General features: G+C 44.2%; 1 long non-coding RNA gene across 1 annotated transcript; it reads left to right on the forward strand.

Moving 5' to 3' along the window:
• Positions 1–7,948: 7,948 nt before the first annotated feature.
• On the forward strand, positions 7,949–9,464 carry LOC127941676 (uncharacterized). The gene is made up of 5 exons (XR_008149129.1): positions 7,949–8,233; positions 8,316–8,435; positions 8,564–8,701; positions 8,925–9,027; positions 9,149–9,464. It is a non-coding gene; the product is annotated as an uncharacterized LOC127941676 (long non-coding RNA).
• Positions 9,465–11,960: the final 2,496 nt, after the last annotated feature.

Consider the following 11,960-nt stretch of genomic DNA (forward strand, 5'->3'; position numbering starts at 1 on the left):
TGCGCTTGACCAGTCAGCCACTGCATCAGTTGTGGCACAGAGAGTGCTGCCTCATCCTGAGCATCTCCATCTAGGGCAGTAAAATATACAATGTTTTTAATAACCATTTATAACAATCACAACATTTTGAAAATTGTACCATTTGTAATTTATTTCTGTGATCAAAGCGGAATGTTCAGCATCATTACTTCAGTCTTCAGTGTCACATGATCCTTTACAAATCATTCTAATATGATGCTCAATAACTTATCAATGTTTAAATCAGTTTTTGATGCGTGTGTGGAAACAATGATACCATTGAAACATTTTTAGTGAGATTCTAAAAGGACAAATTAATGATTGTATTCATTAAATTACATCATGTAACATCCTTGAATGCATCACATATGTTGGGGGTAGCAATTAGGGGTGTTCCATTATGCGCATCTCTTCAGTAAACCCCATTATCTAATCAGCAGTTAATTCCATCAGGTGCATGATTTCACATAGAGCAGCTGTTACTACATAGAGCCGTTGTTAACTGAGAAATCCACGTTCATTTTCAGTGTTTATTTGCCCATCTTGTCAGTTAACAACGGCTCTGTGTAGTTACAGCTGCTCTATGTGAAATCATGCACCTGAGGGAATTGACCCCTGATTAGAGAACAGGCTTTACTGACGAGATGCGCATAACGATCGGCTGATCATGATCGGAACACCCCTAGTAGCAATCAAAGTACTCAAACTACAAAAAATGCACTGCAGTCATGTGAATAATAATAATAAACACGTCAAGATCGATCTACTAGACATAAAGACAGCACGCAGCTAACTTGGATAGAGAGCAGAAAAACCTGTTTCTTGATTTGTCTACAGATTTGATATTAAACTTACCTCAGGCTGCCTCGAATGCCCTGCGGTTGAGGATGTTGATTACGCTCCTGCTTTCTCATCTCGGTTTTATAAGTATTGTTGATGTGCTTTTATATAGTATTTTACTCTAAAATTCGCGCTGCTCTCCTTCCGGTTCAAGGAGCCGTCAATCTAAATCTCACTAGCCAATGAGAGCAAACCGCTGTTAAGCCTGCCCACACGGTAAGTTTGTGTCAGAACTGCGAACGAAAACATCTCGGTTACGTATGTAACCTTGGTTCCCTGAATAGGGAACGAGATGCTGCGGTGACGTCACCACGTATGGGAACACCTCTGGTGTGACGAATGTCTGAAGCCCTATACCATCCCGCCAATCCTATTGGCCAAATGGCGCATAGCACCACCCTACGCATGCGCACGCATGATATACCTGGGTGCAGCGCGCCATTTCGCTCAGATTTCATGACTGAAGATGAAGAGTTATCAAGGTACGGAACGGCCAGAACCGCAGCATCTCGTTCCCTATTCAGGGAACCAAGTTTACATACGTAACCGAGATGTTCCCTATCATAGGTCACTTCGATGCTGCGGTGACGTCACCACGTATGGGAACGATATACCAAAACGCCTGACGAACCTGATAACTGAGATCCGAGGAAGCATCTGCTCAAGCGGAGAGAACCCGGGAGCCAGGGGCCATCCTCACATCCAGACTGTAGGACTTGATAAAAGTGCTCGGTGAGGACCATCCTGCCGCAGCACAGATATCATCCATAGAAGAGCCACTGAGAAAAGCTTGAGAAGAAGCTACAGCTCGAGTGGAATGAGCCTTAATCCCTAAGGGCGAAGCGAGTCCGCGCGCCTCATAGGCCAAAGAAATTGCCTCCACCAGCCAATGGGACATGCGCTGCTTTTTAACTGCTTGGCCCTTACTTTTATGTCCAAAGCAGACAAACAGCTGGTCAGATTCACGCCAAGGGGCTGTACGATCCACATAAGTCTTTAAAGCTCTCACAGGGCAAAGACTTAGATCTCCTGACCCAGCCTCAGCAGGTGAAAAAGCTTCCAGAACCACTTGCTGAAAGCGAAAAGGGTTAGATGCGACCTTAGGAACATAGTTAGGCCTGGGCCGCAGCAGCACCTTCACAGAGCCCGGTGCAAATTCCATGCATGAAGGTGAAACAGAAAGAGCCTGTAAATCCCCAACTCTCTTGAGGGAGGATAAAGCCATGAGAAGAAGTGTCTTCAGTGTCAGGAATTTATCCGATACGGTCTCCAAGGGCTCAAACGGATGCCCTGATAAACCTAACAACACAATGGATAAATCCCATGAAGGAACTCGCACAGGGCGGAAAGGCCTCAGCCGTCGCGCACCCTGTATGAAACGAGAAACTAATGGATGACGCCCCACAGAGGCACCGCCTATGTATTCGTGGTAAGCTGAAATGGCTGCCACGTAAACCTTTAAAGTGGCTGGTGTAACGCCATCCGAGAAACGCTCCTGGAGGAACTCCAGCACTGAAGCCACTGGGCAGTAAACTGGATCCACATTATGAGTGCCACACCAGGCTGTAAACAGTCTCCACTTGAAAGCATATAAGCGTCTCGTAGAAGCTGCTCTAGAATTCAATATAGTCTCAGTAGTTTCAACAGAAAGACCGGGACATACTAATGCACTCCGCTCAATGGCCACGCCCACAGTTTCCACAGATCTGGCCTCGGGTGCCAAATCAGCCCCTGTGCTTGTGATAATAAATCCTGTCTGAGGGGAATCTCCCACGGAGAGCCCGCTAGCAGACTGATCAGATCCGCAAACCACGGCTGCGTGTGCCATCGCGGAGCCACCAGAAGCAGCTGTTCCACTCTGTCCCGCCGTATTCTGCATAATACCGCTGGGATCAAACGAATCGGAGGAAAAGCATACAGACTGGTCCTGGGCCAGCTGTGAGCTAACGCATCCACGCCCAGGGGCGATGGGGAGCGTAGGGAGAACCATAGCGGGCAATGCGTAGTCATGCTCGACGCGAATAAATCCACTTTCGCTTTGCCGAATATCCGCCATAAAAGATCCACCGTCTGGGGGTGTAATCGCCATTCTCCCTGTTCCAGAGCCTGTCTGGATAGCAGGTCCGCTCCGAAATTCAATCGTCCGGGGACATGAATGGCCCGGATCGACAGAAACTTGTCCCGAGACCACAGAAGAACACGCCTCGCCAGCCTGCACAGGGGGCGAGAGCGCAATCCTCCTTGATGGTTCAGATAAGACACAACCGCTGTGTTGTCTGATCTGAGCAGCACATGACGGCCGATCAGCAGATCCGCGAAATACTGGAGAGCCAGAAAAACTGCCAGTAATTCCAGTCTGTTTATGTGCCAGCCGCGCTGAGCCGCTGTCCACACTCCGTGGGCTGGTCGCCCTCGACACACAGCTCCCCAACCAGTCAAAGACGCGTCCGTCGTGACAGTCTCTCGGAAAGCATACATTCCCAGTCGAACTCCTGACAGGAGAAATTCGGTTGACATCCAAAATTTTAGCGACATCACACACCGCCGTGTCACCGAAATCGTGCGATGCGGGAGACAACGGGGTGAAATATTCCGCCTTTTCGTCCACCACTGAAAGGGGCGCATTTGAAGCAATCCCAGACGAATCACGGGGGATGCTGTTGCCATTAGACCCAAGAGCCTGAGGCACAATCTCACTGTCACCGTGCGACCCGCTTTGAAGTGCCGCACGCATGACGCAATCGACTGAGCGCGCGGGAGAGAAAGCTTCGCTGTCATCGCGCGAGAGTCCAGATCTATTCCCAGAAAAGTTATCCGTTGAGAGGGAGTTAAAACACTTTTCTTGAAATTTGTTCGTAAGCCCAGGCTGTTTAAATGATTCAGCACAAGATCTCGGTGAGAGTGTGCTTGAGTCCGCGATTGCGCTAGCACCAGCCAATCGTCCAAATAATTCAACACACGAACGCCCTGGAGCCGCAACGGGGCCAGAGCTGCGTCCATGCATTTTGAGAAAGTACGGGGCGCTAAAGCCAAGCCAAAGGGAAGAACGCGGTACTGATACACTTTGCCCTCTAAAGCGAATCTGAGGAACTTCCTGTGTCTCTTGACGATCTGAATATGGAAATACGCATCCTTCAGATCGATCGTAATAAACCAATCGCTTGGTCGGATCTGAGACAGAATAGATTTCACCGTCAACATCTTGAATTTGCTCGGTCTGAGTGCAAGATTCAGACGGCGTAAATCCAGAATGGGCCGTAACCCGCCGTCTCTTTTCGGTACCACGAAATAACGGCTGTAAAAACCTGTCTCCATCTGAGAGGGGTGTACTTCTTCTATAGCCCCTTTGCTCAGCAGAGCTGACATTTCCTGTCGCAGCACCGCCATTTCCGTAGACTTCACCGTAGTGGAAAGAATTTCGCGGAAAGGAGGCGGGCCTTTCCGAAACTGAATGGTGTATCCGTGACAAACCGTGCGTAACACCCATTGAGCAATGCCGGGCATTGTTCCCACGCGGCCCGAAACAATATTAGCGGTTTCCAAACTTCCGCTCCCTGCAACGCCGTCATACGCGTTAAAACGACCGGACACGAAAAACCCGTGGTGTTCGTGCACCGGGGAAGCGTATGCGCCAGAGTCGTTGCGTTCCGTTGAGTATAATCCTGAAACGTGTCCACGGCAGGAATTAGGCCAACAGATGGAACATCGGGCTCTGCCGCTAGCGAAAAAGCGGCGGCTGTGCGAGCCGTCATAAACGGGCCGTTTGTGCAGGGTCCTTGAGTCGTCCCTCGAACTCCGAAAGCAGGATTGCGCAGAGTGTCTGAGGGAGCGTCTATTATTACAGCTCGATCCAATGTTGCTCGAGGCGCTGTTTGCGGCGAGACAATCAATGTTTGAGCATGGGGACTGCAATGAGAGTGTAGGATGCGCGAAAGCGGACCGACAGCGCTCTCTAGCGGAGGGCACAGTCCCTGGCAAGCAGCAAAAAGATCAGGAGCTGCTATTCGGCACCCGAGAACGAGAGGCTTTAGCCGTCGAGGTCAGGTTCAATCGCTTACGTTGACGCTGGTGCGCCGGAGGAAAAACCCTAGGGCCCCAGTCCTTACGAGGAGGCGCCATAGGTGTGGGTTCCTCTCGAGAGGCTGCTCGCTGGAGGTGAGAGGAGGTTGAGCGAGAACGCGCGGGCGCTTGCCGGCGTTCGACCTCCCTGGGTCTGCGGGGAATCAGCTGGCGGAAAGCGGCTGATTGCTGTTTCGCTGCCCTGAACTTCTCCACTACTGACGTGACAGCCTCACCGAACAATCCATCCCTGGAGACAGGGGCATCCATAAGGAAAGATTTATCCTTCTCCTTAATATCGGTGAGATTAAGCCAGAGGTGGCGCTCAACCGAAATCAAACCAGCCATAGTACGGCCCACTGCACGAGCGGTATGTTTGGTAGCACGTAGCGCCAAATCCGTAGCTCTACGCAGTTCTTTCACTGCCTCCGGTGTGATGCCCTCACCTTCATCCAATTCCTTCAATAACTCCGCTTGGTAGGCCTGAAGGACCGCCATAGAGTGGAGCGAAGCAGCCGCTTGACCAGCCGCCATGTAGGATTTACCCACCAAACTAGACGTGACTCGACACGCCTTCGAAGGAAGAAGGGGGCGAGACTTCCAAGCCGCGGCCGAACTAGGCGCAAGGTGTTCGGCGAGAGTCTCTTCCACCGGGGGCATCATAGTATAGCCATGGTTCGCCATATCAGAAACGGTGGCGAAATCCGCGGCCGCAGCATTAGTAATCCGCGCCGAAAACGGCTGTTTCCAGGACCTCGAAACCTCCTGGTGGAGGTCCGGGAAAAAAGGCAAAGGCCTCCGGGGCTGTGTAGGTGTCCGACTGGTTAGAAAACGGTCGTCCAGCTTAGAAGAAGGTTGGGCCTCGGCCTTGTCAACCTCCCAGTCTAGCCCCAATTTACCCACCGCACGAGAAACCACATCCAACAGCTCACTGTAGGAGGGGGAAACACGCCTCTCCTGTCCGCTAGGAGGAAGAGGGCTAGTGTCGGTCGCGAAGTCCTCAGACCCCGAGGCCGCGGTGGATAAAACATCGTCGTCATAGCATCCACAACCGAAGGAGATGGCGGCGCATGCCTCCGGTGTGGGAAGTAAATCCTCATTAGAGAAGACGACAGGCTCAGTATAAGTTTTATTCTGCAGCAGGGTAGGGGAGAGCGAGCGATGTGGAGAATATTTCAGCGCTGCGCTGTCCACGAAGTCCATGTCGCACGTGTCACCCCAGGCCCTCGCCTCGTGCGGTGCCTCGGCAGTCGCAGAGGTGACCTGACGGGGGTTAGACTCGAGGGCGACGTTAGAGAATACTTCCACCCTGGAGCGCAGTACTCTGAGCCGCAGGCCATCACAATGGGGACAGGAAGAAAGGCCGCTAAGCGCCGCCTGTGCGTGATGTAAACCAAGACATACTACGCACCTGTCATGAGTGTCCCCCGCCGTGATGTACCTGGTACATGACTCCTTACATTTTCGAAAACTCATCGCGTCCGCGAAGAGGAGTTAACACTGCTCGAAGAGATCGCTGGAGAACGCGAGATGATAGGGCACAGATGATTCGCTATTCCTGAAGGAATGAAATCTGAGCGAAATGGCGCGCTGCACCCAGGTATATCATGCGTGCGCATGCGTAGGGTGGTGCTATGCGCCATTTGGCCAATAGGATTGGCGGGATGGTATAGGGCTTCAGACATTCGTCACACCAGAGGTGTTCCCATACGTGGTGACGTCACCGCAGCATCGAAGTGACCTATGATAGGGAACTTCAGAAGCGTAAACGAAGAAGTCAGAAGCGTAAATGAAAACTCTGGAAGCGCATTTGTAAGTTCAGTCAGCGAAAGAAATATGAGAAATAGTTAGCAAAACATGCAGTGTATTAAAAACAAAGTCAATAAGTTTGCCAGCGAGTTATTCTTTTTCAGTTTCAAAGATATTTTATTCAGTTTCAATTTATATTTTCATTAGTTTCTTGAAAAGGTACGTTCATTTTTATTGGCACAAGAATAATTCCATAGGAAATGGCTCTCCTGCTTTGCATTTCCTCAAATTTAACAAGCAAGCCAATTTAATGCCACTTCCTGCAAATGGGTAAGACCCTTCATATTTCGAAGTGTCTGTTTATGTATAGATCTATGTGTTTTGTAGGATATACACAATAAAATAATGGCAAAGCAAGCAGAATCACTCAGGCATCTTTCCTCAAAGCATCATGTTTAGTGCTTTGTTAATGACAAAGTTATCAACATGATATTTGATGGAAAAGTATCACTGTACTTCACATGCACGCTAAATCATAAAAAGGTGGCATTAAAATACTTATTACAAACATTATGCATTGTTCCATCAAAAAGGATGACTCAACTTACTCCACCCTTTCTTTACATATTTGTCTACCATTTTCTGGGCAAGTAACCTTTCCTTCATCTTACCTTCTATTTGTTTTTATTTCATTCCCACGATTTTTCTTTCTTCATTCCAGAATACTCTTTCATTACCCATCATTCCACTCACCGGGCCAAACCTTAAGCTTTCTTATGTAAACTGCAGTCTGTCAGGTCCAGATTTTTATTGTAAAGATGTACCGTAATTAAATCTCTTACTCATCTTTTAACTGTTTCCTGTTTGGGCTTGTTTTTGGTGAATAAGAATTTGATGAACGATGACGAATTCAAGAACTGATTTTAATCTAAAACATAATCTAATATGCTGCTAATTAAAAATATTGAGCATCAGTTTGTGTTTAAAGGTACAGTTCACCCAAAAGTGAACATTCACTTACACACCCTCATCTTTCTTCTGGTACAGAACAGAATGTTTTAGAAATGTTTTCTATTTTGTTTATTTTACTCTGAAAAGATTTAATTGGATTAAAGCATTATATTTATCAAAAGTGACAGTAAATAAATTTATAAGATTTTCTATTTTCACATAAATGCCGTTTGTTCGAATTATCTATTCAATAAATATCCTTCAGAAATCTATAAGTTATAAAAGTTTCCATAAAAAAAAAAAAAAAAAAAAACTTCAAAAAAAAAAAAAATGTCAGGATGCTTGGTAAAATACAAGTATACAAACTTCTTATCATTAACATATTAAATGCTTTTGTGAAAGATGAAGATTTGGTGTATCTGCATTTTTTAAACCCACTTCTTCACATTTTATAGTAATTTCCTTATTCCTAATTTCTATTTCCTGAAATATCTTCTTCCCCTTTTCCCCGGATATGAAAACGGCACCAAAACACATTACTGTATCTCATTCTCCTCCTAAACAAAGATGGACCTGCAAGTCTCGGTTTTTCTTTTGGGCCTTCTTTTCACCGGAGGTACAAAGATAAATAGCGGTTGTTTTTAATAGGTACAAATACAGGATCTCTCTCTCACCATCTCTCTGTTTTATTACTAAAGGATACGCTCTCAGATGTTATGAGTGTAATGATCCGACGGGTTCTTGTGCGGATAAGAAGGAGATAACTTGTGAAGGTGAATCTTCCAAGTGTATGAGTTAAACAGCGGTGACACCAATAGGTAAGTCCAATTGATGAATTGAAATTGACGGTTATATTTGTGCAAATGAATATGCAGATTAGATTTCCACTGTACATGTGAACTTGTCATACCAGTATCATTCTTTTTTTTTTTTTTTTTTTTTGTAGGTAGCAGTAGTCATACAATAAAGGTTAAAGGTTGTGCTTTACCAAAAAACTGTCAAACCATGTCCTACAACTTTGGCAGTGCAAAGATTTCCTTTTTCTGCTTTGATACTGACCTTTGTAATGCCCAGGATTCTTCAGGTACGATACATTAATGTTCATATGCAAATAATCCAATCAACACGCATTTTACTTCTATGATCAGACATTAAATATCCTGCTATAATAAAGAAATTTTTAGAGTACAGACCTTGAGTAAGGTTTGATGTGAGAGACATGTCTCTGCAAATATAAAATCTGGACGAGCACAGTGTGTGTGATATAATTAGAGATATAATTTGAACAGAAAAAAAAATGTTTGTAGGTTCCATCTCCAATGGAATAAAATGTTACTCTTGCGATGAGAAGAGCTGCTCAAAACACAGTGAGTTGTTCGGGGAGTGAAGACCACTGCATTACAGCAACAGGTGAGAATCTGCTAAAGGAAGAAGAAAGTCATTTTTATTTCTGTTAAGTTTGGGTGTCTGAAACAGATCCCATACACCAGTAAAACTAAGACTAACCTTTCTTTTCTTTCTTTTCATTCAGGGAGTTTCAGAGGCCAGTCAGTGGGTGTGAAAGGCTGTGTTTCTAAAGCCATTTGTAATGCCACAACATCAGTTCCTAATGTTCAAAGCATCTCATGTTGTTCAGGGATCCTGTGTAACGGTGCTCAGAGCATCACTCAGAGCTTCCTGTTCCTCTGCTGTTCTCTGCTCTCCTTCATCCTGCTTCACTGAATCCAGCAGATCTACACATTCTGCAGCTGCAGCAAAGACATGCATGCATTGATGTACAAAAATATAATTCATTATACAATTATATATGATCTTTTTTATTATTATTATTATTATTATTATTATTATGTTTAGAACAAACAATATGCTCATATTAAATATTGAAAAAGAAAAAACCGTTACATAACATACACAGTTTTACCTAATCTCATGTTAATCTTGAGTACCTATAGAGTAGTACTGCATCCTTCATATATCCAAAAAGTCTACAGTTTTATCATATTTGTAAAAGAAAAATACAGCTTTGCGATTCTTTCCGGAAAAAGCAGAGCTCCTGAAGTCATGCCGTGAGCAGGGCTATAATACTGATGTTTCGAGTTGTCTCCATTAACATATTCATGTGCTAATTTCCAAAAAAATATAGAAATTTCATGCAATTGGTCTTTTATCACAGGGACGGCTCCATGTTTTAATTGCAAACGATGTGCAAATCCAGCATCAACTTGGGCCTTGTTTGTAAAACATTCGTCACTCAAATGACCAGAACACACAAACGTTCTTGATACACTCCTATATATTATGTATATATACATAAGTTTGTGTGTGTGTTTAGGAATGTGGGGGTTTCGTGTCTCCTTTGAGGCTGCCCACGTGGCTCTGGAAATTCTTGTCGTAAATAATTTAAATCCAGCCAGGCTGGCGCCAGGCATTTAGTGTAAAAATGTTTCATTTTATATGCCTGAATTCAACCCATGAATTGATTACCTGCATATCCGTTACACCACTTTCCAATTTAAACATTCAAAAGAGTTTAAATCATTCAAAAACAATACGCGGAAAAGCTGAACTGGTTACTTGCGCCCTGTGTTCGGTGCGCACGCATCTCACAGTCTCAGAGCCGCGTCTCACAGACAGCGACACTGAACCGAGCTCTCGTTTGTGAAGTTCTCCGCGAACTTCCTTCTGCACCTGAACAAACAAATACAAATCGCAGTTTAAACAAACAGAAAAGGATGTGAAAAAGCCCAATTCAACACCGCTGTGTTCTGGTGTTTAGGGCTCAAGCAGAGAAAGGCATCTCAAAACACTTGAACACAGAATTTGCCTCTTTTTGCTCTAAAAATACATACAAAATATATCAAAATACCCGTTTTGGAAAGTAGGTTCGAAAAAACTGCTGGTTATATCTTAAGTAAAAGTAGACAGTTGAGAAATAAATCGGATGTGTACTATTATATTGGATGCATTCATTGACTCTTAAAGTAACCACACCTTATTTAGCTACTGGCAGTAATGTTAATCCAAGAAAATTTAATTAAGAAAATCCCTCACTGCTCTTGACTGAATTACTCCGTAGTTTTAACAAGAATGAGTGCACAGTCAAACCAAAAATTATTCAGACACCATATTTATATATATAAAAAAAGTTTTAATGGGTGCAGGACACTATAATTAATTTAGGTAAGTGAGTATAGCAAAATAAAGTGAACTGTGACATATTATACCCAAAAAGAAATCTTCATACAGTGGACAACTAGTGAAATTGATAGAAAAAAATTGGACCAAAAATTATTCAGACACTTTAACCTCATGGTTTGCTTATGTGTTTTTTTTTTTTTTTAATGCTAAAGCAACCTTTTCACACAACATGCTGAACAAAATTAAGTATTCCTTGGTAATTGTTCAACAAAGTATTGATAGTTGTGTAAATATTGTCATACTAACAGTTGTCTGAAGTTTGGTTTGATTGTTATCCATTACATATCTTTCTATCAAAGTTATCTGATATTATCAAGATGAATTTGTTCTGACAGTTCAACTCTGATTTCTTATCATATTTTATTACCATTTTATAAACCAGAGCAAGTAAAGTGTGATAATGTAAGAAATGTTGAAGGTGTCTGAATACATTTTGGTTTGACAGTTAATTTAATTTTAACAGTAAAAACTATGCAGTGCTATTTTATATTTAATTATTTGTTTTCTGTACCTATACACCTACACACATGAAACAACTTAAACATTGTGCAATTAGCACAAATAAATAAATAGCCTACTAATTTCTCCACGTTTGTCTTAGCGTAACGTTATCTTTTTAACGTCTTCAGAGAATGCCCTTTTAATTGGTCGTTTCAGGCATTGTGAGTCACGTATCGTAGCAACGATGACGACAAGCGACAACAGCGGGAAATGTAAAAATGACTACCTCCGAGCAGCCGGCGAAAAAGAAAAGAGGACAAAAATATAGAATTGACTGGGAAAATAACTACCCGTGGCAGGAATGCATGAGGAACAACGAATACAAGGCCAATTGTACCATATGCCGTCGCGTTTTTTCTGTCTGTCACGGCGGAGTGTGTGATATAGCCCGCATCAGGCGAAAATCACACGAGGAAGCGAGAGGCTCCGGGCGTACGAGGAAACGAGAGGCTGCGGGCGCACAAGGAAGCGACATGAAGGTTGGTTCCTTGTCCTTCAGACCAGATGATTCCCGTGGCTGATATGGTAGGCGATGTAATCATGTGTATTTTTAAAACTCAAATATAGTTGATAAGAAAGTGGTTATATTTAAAGAGATGGTACAGGTTTAGCCTAACATTCCATATACATCTCCCCCTTGTTGC

Source organism: Carassius gibelio, chromosome A21 (assembly GCF_023724105.1).
Source record: "Carassius gibelio isolate Cgi1373 ecotype wild population from Czech Republic chromosome A21, carGib1.2-hapl.c, whole genome shotgun sequence".
NCBI lineage: Eukaryota > Metazoa > Chordata > Actinopteri > Cypriniformes > Cyprinidae > Carassius > Carassius gibelio.